The following is a 10,284-nucleotide window of genomic DNA, read 5'->3' as shown; positions in this document are numbered from 1 at the left end:
TCTGAAAGGCTCTCTACACTTGGGTAATAGAAGATCATCATAAGTCCTAACAGTGCTTGTGGTAATTTCCCTCCTTACTAACACCTGACCTAAAATCCCTCCCATCACAGGCATCAAACACTCCCCACCTGTTGATATTTAATGGAGACCTGAGTACAATATAACGATGCCCACATTCTCCATCCAGGCACCAAGGCCAAGTCTCTAGGCTGGGTGGGACATCTGAAACACAAGCTACAGGCAGCTAGCACCTGCAGCTGTGCAGCTGAGTTGCTTCATTAGTTTTGGGAAGAGAGAATGTGTTTCTAGACCAGGAGAGGGGATAATGGATCACTCTTACAGGCCAGAAAGAGAAAAAGAACCCAACCAACTCAATCCTTTTTCCGCCAATGTTGAAGAAACAACAGAATAAAACTGCTGTTGTTAGGTGCCACTGAGTCGGTTCTAACTCACAGTGATCCTACGTACAACATAAAGGACCACTGACCGGTCCTGCACCATCCTCACTATTGTTGCTATGTTGGAGACCACTGTTGCAGCCACTGTATCAATCCATCTCATTGAGGGTCTTCTTTTTTCTCTGAGCCTCTACTTTACCCAAAGCATGATGTCCTTTTCCAGGGACTAGTCCCACCTGATAACATGTCCAAAATACGTGAGATCAAGTCTCACCATCCTCGCTTCTAAGAAGCACCCTGGCTGTGCTTCCTCCAAGACAGATAACTAGCAAGTTTTAATTGTAAGCCTTTCTGCTCACATCAAAAGTTGGCATCTCAGGCAGCCTGTCCCCAGGGATGGAGGTCAAAGTCTCTGCTGGCAATCCTTTAGATACTACACGTCCAAGTCACCTTCCATGGGAGATGTTGCTGCCATCTAGTGTGTGACACTCCTCTTTTGAACTGTGTGGAAGCAGGGAGCTCCTGGCCAAGTATGGGGGGCCCTGACTCTAATTCTGATTCAGAAACACACCAGCAGCAGCTGTCTTGTACATGTCAACAACTTTCTTAGGAAATAGTTTGAAGGAAAGACACATGAAGTCATGTGTAGGGAGATTGCTGGCCTCAGTAATGGCATGTGCTGGGCTGGGCAGGATCACATGGGAGAAGGACTCTAGGGGGAATTAACTCTATACAAATACGGGAACAACAAAAGCACAAGAGAGAAAACAACTCTCCAAGGTTCAGCTGGAACTGGGGAATCAATTATATTTTTAGATTTAAAATAAGGAGATTTCCAAGGATTGGTGCCATGTGCTCATTAGCTTCATAGCTTCTACTCATTAGTGGCTGAGAAAAACAAATGGCTCTTAAATCGAAATCGCCTTTAGATTAGGGACACTAGAGAAGCTTAGGCCTGAAACAGATAGACACACCAGGCAGAGATGAGCACATAATTTAATAGCTGACACCCAGGGAGCGAAAATTACATTTTTTTCTACTCAGCAGCAGACAAGTGAGGGCGTGGACCAGATATCAACTATTAGGCTGGGACACTGAGCAAGCCCTGCGCCCTCACTGCTCAGCCAGCCCTTCTCTCCCCACTAGAAACCGCCACCCTCAGCAGTTAAGAGCCCAGGGCTGCCCGCGTGCAAAAGCATCGTCACATTCGGTTCTCAGTGATGTGGCCACATGGACAAGCATCCCCCCGAGAGGTGGAGACTCAAGTTCTATTTGTTTCTGGCATGAAAAGCATATGGTTTCCTTCTCTGCACTCTTAAATTAAAAGTCTCCAAAATAGCCATCACTGGTCTTATACTTTTGCACGCCACACACACATGCATCAGCTTCCACACACATACACTGCCTCGTCTGGGACTATCTCAACAACAGCAAGCATAAACAAAGGGCCAAAAGACCCTCCAATCTCTCTGTAAACTGCTCTATAGTTAGAACAGTGCCACTATAGGAACTAGCAGTGCTGACTCCTTAAATGATTACAAGTCAAGACACACCCAAAATAAGGCGTATTCACCACTCCATTTAAGTTCGTATTTTGTAACATGTATTAATATGAAGGCATTTGGAGTAAAAAAAAAAAAAAAAAAGGTCAATGGCTAAACAATGTTTATCGTTATTTGATACAGTTAAAATATAACGGAAGTGGGTTGACTTCCACAGGCTTAGACAAGTGCTAAACACAATGTGATAAAAACTAGCTGCCTCTTTAACTTAGGTTACTGAATTTAGCTTAGGTTATTTAAAGGTGGCCCACAGACCTCACACGCAAAACAGATACCACCACCTTCTCTCCCCGGACACAACCGGTTCCTACAGGAGAGACGCCAAAGTGAAGAACTCCACAACCTCCCTCAGGGAGATGGTACTTGTGACAGTGATGTGAGCAGAGGCTAAAGAGGGAAGGAAGCTTTGTCAAGTCCCAGGCCATGCTACCTGTCGGAGGGAGTCAGAGGAAGGAGAGGCAGGGCGGTTGGAGGAGCGGAGACTAAGAGAAAGCTCCCATTGGTCGACAAAAAATCGACGTGATGGTTCAGGCTCTGGCTATAAAATACAAGACAGAGAGAAAAAAAAGAATCAAAGGAAACGTTAAAATAAAACTCACACGCTGACCTGAACGTAAGGAATCTGGCAGTTTTAGACACTTTTACTTTAGACCTTCATCTAAATAACATTTGTAGTAAAGAAACACTTTTAGTTCCCAGAAACATGAATGGTTTACTAACGTTTCCACTTTGCTTTTAGCTTACCCTTTTTTTTCCCTAATGCTTGCAGTGAAAAATCCTCTAGGATATGGTGACTGTAGCTGTGCTCAACCTGTGAGAGCTCGGTCTTGCTTGGGGACTCTTGCTCCATCTAGCCTCTAGGTTGGTAACGCTGCCAGCAGGAGGTAGGGGAGGGCAGTGGGCCTCCTGCTAACATATAAACTCTCTGTGCTCCACAGAGAGCCTCACTTCTGGCCTCAGCTGGGATTTCTCCCTGGGGAAAAAAGATTCTACTGCCATCTCATCACCCCACTTGCCTTACAAAGAGCAGATAGTAGAGACAGCAAATCTAGAGACAAGGTTGTTCTGCTACACAAAGGCCAGATCCGTGGCACCCCTTCTTTTATTGCTAGTGCTCAGAGTAGCACTGCTTGCTAAGGAGCCAGCCAACTCCCTGAAGTCCCAAGTCCTCTGCAGACTGCACACAGCACGTGTAGCAAAAGCGGCCAGGGTCTTCCTCGGTGGTGAGCCCACAAAGCTAGGGACTTTCCAGTCCCCGCAGGGTTAGAAGGTGGCTGGAGGCTCTGGCAAGTGATAAGTGCTTTGTTTCCTACAGGTTCAGGGTGACATAGTTAACAGGTGGGAAATAGAGGTACCACAGAAGTAATAAGAGGGCCCCGTGTCTCTAGCTCTGAGCAGATGCATTATATTCTTTATATCAGCAGGCGGGCAAGATGGAGGGTGATGGCATGGGCACAATTAGCTGGGTGCCTAGCCAGCCTCTGCTCCAGATGCCCAGCCAGCTAATGGGCCCTGAGCTCAGGACTTCGAGTGGGCTCAGCCATACAGGCTCCAGGGCAGCCGAGGAAGATTTCTACGGGAGAGTAACAAGAGAGTAACTGAGCTCCCAAAGGAGTAAACGAGAGAAACTGAGCTTCCCCGGGGTGGGGGCGGGGAGGAGGGGCAGAGCTTATGGGAGGCTGGGGTTGGGTAGGAGCAGAGAGCTGAGGAGGGCACATGCAGGATAATGGAATAGTGGAGGGGAAGTCCTGAAAGTGAACATAAATAGGGTCCCTCAAAAGTACCTGGATTGCAGCCCTGCACTGAGGAAACTGGAAACCAGCCCACAGAAGAAAAAAGAAAAATCCCTGCAAGCCTTACTGCCTTCTGAGCTCAAACCCTGCTTTCCCCTCTGCATTGCAGCCCTAGTCTCTCCTGACCAATCTTGTTTTATTTAACATACTTCCCTCTGTTTCCTAAATGTAGGGCACTGTCCTGCTCAATGCAAATGCCTAGTTTTCTTGTGGAGGGGCCTGCAGCCTGTGAAGGAGGAAGAGGGCAGCAGGGCCCACCCAGTGCTCATGGGAGAAGGCAGCCCAGACAAGAGGAAGCAAAGTGGAGCCTCGCCATTGGTGAGGAGATGAGAAGGACATCCACCCTCTTCCTCAACCCCAGGTCTCTTCATCCTAACCCAGCACCTGATCCACTTGTGTCTTGGCAGCACACGGATGGCCTGCTTCTTGTTTTGGTGATAGGGAAAGAAGCAGGGTAGAGGATGACAAGGCTCTGCCTAGCTTCCAAACAGACCTGAGAAGTAAACTAATTTAATGCTTAGCCGTCACTGGAACTGGAGGGGGTGAGAATAAAAGCAAAGAGCCTGTGTGCAATTGGTAAGGAGAGATTATTATTCGCTCTAGCTGCAAAGCTATACCCACTCAGGGATCATCTTTAAGGGTTACAATAAAAAAGAATCTCACTGAATAAACAGGCTTCTTTAAGTGGGCATCTCTGCTATTCATGAAATTATATGATAGCCAAGTGCAATCAGCCATTCCCCTCACCAGTTTTGCAGAAAAGACTAGCTAAAGCTTCTCAGTATGCTCCCCCATCTGGCTAGCACTCTCCTGCCCCTCTATCCTCTTCGCACTTGACAGATCCCCACAGTGGTAAGAGTTTTGGCTCTCTCAGTATTCTACCCCAAGATCCCATGGTTGTCAAAAAAGCCAAGCAAATGCCACCCGCTTAATGACCAGAACCCTTTCCCCTGAGAACCCATACCTGGTTGTCAAATGCTATTCCACCACTGGCACATATTTTTGGGGTAGAAAAAGCGTGATCTTGGGATGGGAAAGGTGAATGGGACAAGAAAGTCATTAAGGCCCTTTATAGCAACACAAACACTCAGGATTAGCATCCCATCTGAATGCTGGTGCATGAAGGTTCTACCGTGAGTGCTGTCGGCATGGATCAACATTGCTAGCAAAAAGAACTCGGGCTCTTGGCTAGGCGACAAGAGCGTGCAAGAAGCAAGGGGAGCAGGGAACAGCCCCACCGTTCCCTCTGTCCCACCACCACAGCGTGCCCGTTTGGCTCTCAGCATCCCATGCCACGGGTTCATGCTCGTTTACCCTCTCATGGCGGGGACTCTGCTTGCCATGGCTGTCAGCATCAAGATCCCTGAGTGTCTGTAGGCAACAAAGTAGAAACTTAATCTCCATCCAAAGGCTCTATCTGGATCTACTAAGTGACAGTGAGAAATTCAGGGCCAGAAATTCAGAGTTCATTTCAAGACTTCTTCCCTACCCCCTGCCCATTCCCATTCCAAGTACCCACAGTTCCATCTACACCAAATTCTATGACCCAAGGGCAACTCTGCTACATAGACAAAAAAAGAACTACCGTTAGTACAGAGGTGGAACACGTGTACTTCTTTCACACAGTGGCTTAAGATCAGAGGCATTGGTGGAAGGTTTAAAAGGAAAAGCAGATTAGAAGGTAAAAGTTTTCCGCAACAAGACATTAGAAAGGAAAGGTGAGGAATTAGAAACTGGCTAGAATAAATAACCATTCAATAGGTCAGAGGAAACTCTAGGGTATGGAATGATCCCTGAATAGGACCACAGGACCAAAGCAAAAACTTATCCACGGCAGAAGTGGACAAAGGCTGGAGGCATTTCCAACGGGCAGATGGGAATATGTATGTGAGGGGGATGGAAATCCGTAAGACAGGCACACAGCTGCCTCTGCTGATCTGAGGAAACAGCTAACGGCAACTGTGGGAACAGGGAAGACCACATTTGCTGCTCTTTGGATAACTGTAGAATCATGTCATAGCCATGTAATTGGTGGAAAAGTTGATTCAAAGAGTCAGATGTGGCTAATCTTATCCAGGGCCCACAGGCATATTGTCTCCTCAGGCAGCATGAGCACAGAGATCAGGGCCCAGAGTCACCCACGCTACCTGGTTTCAATTTCTGGCTCCGTTACTTACTACGTGACCTTGTACTTGACGTCTCTACCCTATGCCTCAGTCTCCTCATCTGTAAAATATGCGGATAATAACAGTGCCTGCCTCATTGGGTTACTGGGATAATTAGTTGAAATAATGCACAAAAACAACTTAAAATACTACCTGGGACATAGCAAATGCTCCCAGTATTAGCTCTTAGTCAGCGACAGGGCACAGAGCAGTCATCAGAACTGTAACAGCTCAGTTAGTTCTTAAACACACGGACACAGGTTGGGCCTTTAAAAATCACGCACACTACTAGGGGTTACTTTTTTTTTTCCCCTTCTGAATTTTATTTACATTGCTGTTGAGAATATACACAGCAAAATATACACCAATTCAATAATTTGTACATCTACATGCACAATTTAGTGACACTGGTTACATTCTTTGAGTTATGCAACCATTCTCACAAGTTGTCCCTCCTTCATTAACATAAATTCACTGGCCCCTAAGGTTCCTATCTAATCTTTTGAGTTGCTGTTGTTAATTTGATCCCATATAGATCTTAAAAGGGCATAATGCTCATGGCAGGACTTTTTTTTTTTTTTTTACTAGTTAAACCAAGCTGTTGTTTGGTTTTAAGAAGACTTTGGGGATATTTTTGGTTTAAGGGTTAAAGATTGTCTTGAGGCCATAGTTTCAGTAGTTCATCTACTCTCCACGTATCCAGAAACTCTAGAATCCATGAGAATTTAAAATTCTGTTCTGCATTTCCCCCTTTTTGATCAGGATTCTTTTATGGAATCTTTGATCAAAATGTTCAGTAATGGTAGCCGGGCACCACCCAGTTCTTCTGGTAGGGGTCACTTTTTAATTAGGCCACATTAGTTGAGAAAATGTCTTTCCCTAGATCCTGTCTCTGAAATTAGTATTTAATAGGGATATATCACAAAGGTCAACAAACTACTTCACAAATGTGCTTGATGTATGTGTTTGCAACAAGTGTATTCTTGTCCTCATTAACCATGTCCATGGTTAACTATTCTATAAAACAGTTTTTTAATGATCTGCCTGCAGTGTGAGTGGGGTGTGTGGGCAAGGGCGAGTGTCTGCTGGAAGATACCAGATACACAGGAGGCAGGGCTCCTGGTATCAGAAGGAACCAAACTCGAGTGGTGAAGCAACAGAAGAAGCTTCAAAGGCCCATCCTAACTGTCACCTCCTTGGGCTGCAAGAGATAAACGTCTGCTCTAAATGGGGTTACAGAAAAACACATTGCTCTCCAGGGATTCTGTGCCTCAAATCTGTGCCAACAGAGTTTAAATTTTAATTTGTGATTGCATAATCATATGTGGGATTGCACAGTTCCAAGATGTGGGACTGAACTACCTGGGGTTTGAATGTATTATGTGCAATCCTAAGGTTCAGCCACAAATTACTCAGTTGTAGTAACGACGGTTGCTTCTACTACAAATGGTTTTGCTCTTTACAAAAGCTTATCATTGAAAAGAGGGAAAACTGACTTGGTCCCTACTCTAGCCACCTGCACAGGCAGGAAGACAGACAGAGAGGACATGCAGAAAGATCACCTGCTGACCGCCACGTATCCGGCAGGGAGGTGGAGTAGGGGGAGGAGAGAGTGTGATCACTTTTTTGGGGCAGGTCCGAGAACGCTCCTTTTCCCGTCGCTTTTACACCAACAGACAGAAACAGAGAGAACGCTGGTAAACAGTGGGAGTATGAGTGCTGGTTCTAGAATGACCAAGGGGCGTTTCTCAGAAGAATCCCCAGAGGCCCCTTCCTTGCCCCTCTCTTCTCAACAGCAAATCACTATATGGCCAGAGAGAGCAGCTTCTCGCGGTCTCTGGCCTCCAGGTTGGTCTTGTACTTTCTATTAGGCACAGGTCATGTCCGAAATCTACACAGCTGGTCTTAGGGTCAGAGCTTGCAGTGTACCACTCTCTAAAGGCAGGGATCAACGGTATAGTCTTCTTTGCTGGTTTTATCAGGTTTGTTGGGGGACAGAAGAAACGGGCTTGTTTATAAGTAGAGGGAAAGGGCAGAAAGGCCAACCACCATGACTGAAAGGTGGAGAACCCCTCTCTACGGCTTAATCACATGTATACCCATCAGCGGCAGAGCAGCACTTGCCCTCAGAGCCCATCTATCACAATATCCTATCACCGCTTCCTCGTCTCAGCCCTCTCGCTCATGCTCAAGAGGTTCTGGAAAATCGGCAAGGAAACACAAGTACAGGAAAGGGGATACAAAAATCACACCCACTTCACTAACTGAATACCATGGGTATGATGCCCGTGGCTTTTCCTCATTTTGTCCGTCTAGGGAAACCCGAAACCCCGGTGGGCAGTGGTTAAGTGCTACGGCTGCTAACCAAAAGGATGGCAGTTTGAATCCACCAGCCTCTCCTTGGAAGCCCTGTGGGGCAGTTCTACTCTGTCCTATAGGGTTGCTATGAGTTGGAATCGACCTGACAGCAACGGTTTTTTTGTTTGTTTATTTGTTTTGTCTATGTAGATTATATGCCCTTCCTTGTCAGTCTGACTGTGATTTAGGGAAGCCCTTAGGACTTAACAATCACACATTCCTAGGACTCTCGGACACCTTCCAGAGGTATTCTTGTTTGCCTGTGCTCAGAATGACTGTGTGGGGTCGCCACAGGTAATGCCTGGGAGGGAGCTAGTAGTAAAGCCTGGGGAAATAACCCCACTGTTTGTTTTCTCTCACACGACAATCTCCTGCCAAACCAAGGCTGGGTGATGGGCAGGGTTTGCCTGCAGGATACATTTCTGAGATCAAAACACAAAAGGTGGGAAGGGAAGAGCCACTGTGTTTACACAGGAAGGTAAAATAGAGAAGTCACTCGTGAGCAGAGGTGCCACTCATTTCCTCTCTTCCACACTGTGACCTAAGCAGACACTGTCCTAGCACCGGCTCAGCCATTGTTGTTGTGCGGGCCACACCCTCCTCCTGCCTTGGCTGAACCACTTCAACAGAAACACAAGTGAGTCATGGTGAGGTGCCGCCAGTCAGCACCTCATTCCTGATGGGGATGAGGAAGGGCCAGCAGTCAGGCTGAGTCAGAAGCTGCAGGCACCTAACGCACTATTGGAGATCCTCTGTGCTCAGGCTCTGTAGCATCTGGCATGGCACTTCCAGGTTCTGTCTTCCAGGAAATAAATTTAGAAGGTCAAAGCTTACAATACCATCCCTGATTTAGTGTTGAGGAAAAAAAAAAAACTACATGTGAATATTACACATTTCATTTGCACGTAAGAATTATGACTTGTATTTCTTTCACAGTGCCACTTCTCTGCAGCCAAGTAAATCCCAACTCTATATGACTTGAAGCGCATACAAATCTAACAGGCTTTTCATTGCTCATGGTTTCTCACTTATCAGTCTGAGCACAGTATCAACCCAGCTACTTCTTCTAACTGTAATGTCTCATGTCCGTTTCGTAGAACTGTGTTGGACTGTACCGTTTCTCTTCTATTGCCCATATAGCCTACCAGCATTCTACTTCATTGACTGTGATCATAAATTGCCCAAACGGCAAGGTGTATAGACAGGGACTAGCAACTTTCTCCATGTGGCACCTAGCACAAGGCTAGAGGCTATGAGATGCCTCAGAAATAGAAGCACAAGTAGCTCCACAAAACCAAGCTCTTAATGCCCCTTCAGTACAGCTCAATCAGGCAACAAGCCGATGCATCAGCTTTTACCAGGACAAAGGCCCCAGCTTAGCCAAGCTTCTGGGGTCACTAAATTTACCGCTGAGACTTCCCAGCAAATCCTTCCCAAGTGCTCCAAAGCCATTGAAAACCATTTCTCACTCATCCGCATGTATTACTCCTGACCTCCCTTCCCTTTGCTCCTCCTATCTCAGTGGGCTCTTACCAATCTTAGAAGAACCTAGAGCTTTTGGAATCTAGATTCCAGCTGACTAGACAGCACCCCTTCAAAAGATCCTCGACTAAAGATCTCCTTTCAAATCACACCTTCCTCCTAGACTTCAAAAAAAAAGATAGGAAAACAAAATAGAAGTGAATTTCCAGTGAATTTTTGGGAGAAGATCTCCTAAAGCATAGAGAAAGAAACAGCTTGGCTTCTATGGTGAGTTTGGACATTGCCTCCAAGGTTCCATCTCAGCCTCATGGGCCCTGCCTTTAATGTGCCACATTACTAAAAGAAAGGCAGAAATGAATGTTTTGTTCTAAATGCAATTTAAATAAAACCCAGTGCACCACTCCCAAGCACCTCCCGCCAATAGCTATCACTCTGCAGCATAAGAGGCTGGCGAGGCTGACTGTGGAAGATGCTGGTGGAATCAAGGGCCAGTTCATCTGACCTCTTAGGATCTGATCAGTCTCAG

At 46.3% G+C, this 10,284-nt stretch overlaps 1 protein-coding gene across 11 annotated transcripts in view; it reads right to left on the bottom strand.

Moving 5' to 3' along the window:
* The window catches only part of MICAL3 (microtubule associated monooxygenase, calponin and LIM domain containing 3), a 241,613-nt gene that overhangs the window by 94,349 nt on the left and 136,980 nt on the right, over positions 1 to 10,284 (bottom strand). The gene's annotated exons all lie outside the window — the stretch shown is intronic.

Source organism: Elephas maximus, chromosome 4, assembly GCF_024166365.1.
Source record: "Elephas maximus indicus isolate mEleMax1 chromosome 4, mEleMax1 primary haplotype, whole genome shotgun sequence".
NCBI lineage: Eukaryota > Metazoa > Chordata > Mammalia > Proboscidea > Elephantidae > Elephas > Elephas maximus.
This window is presented reverse-complemented; position numbering and strand designations above follow the sequence as displayed.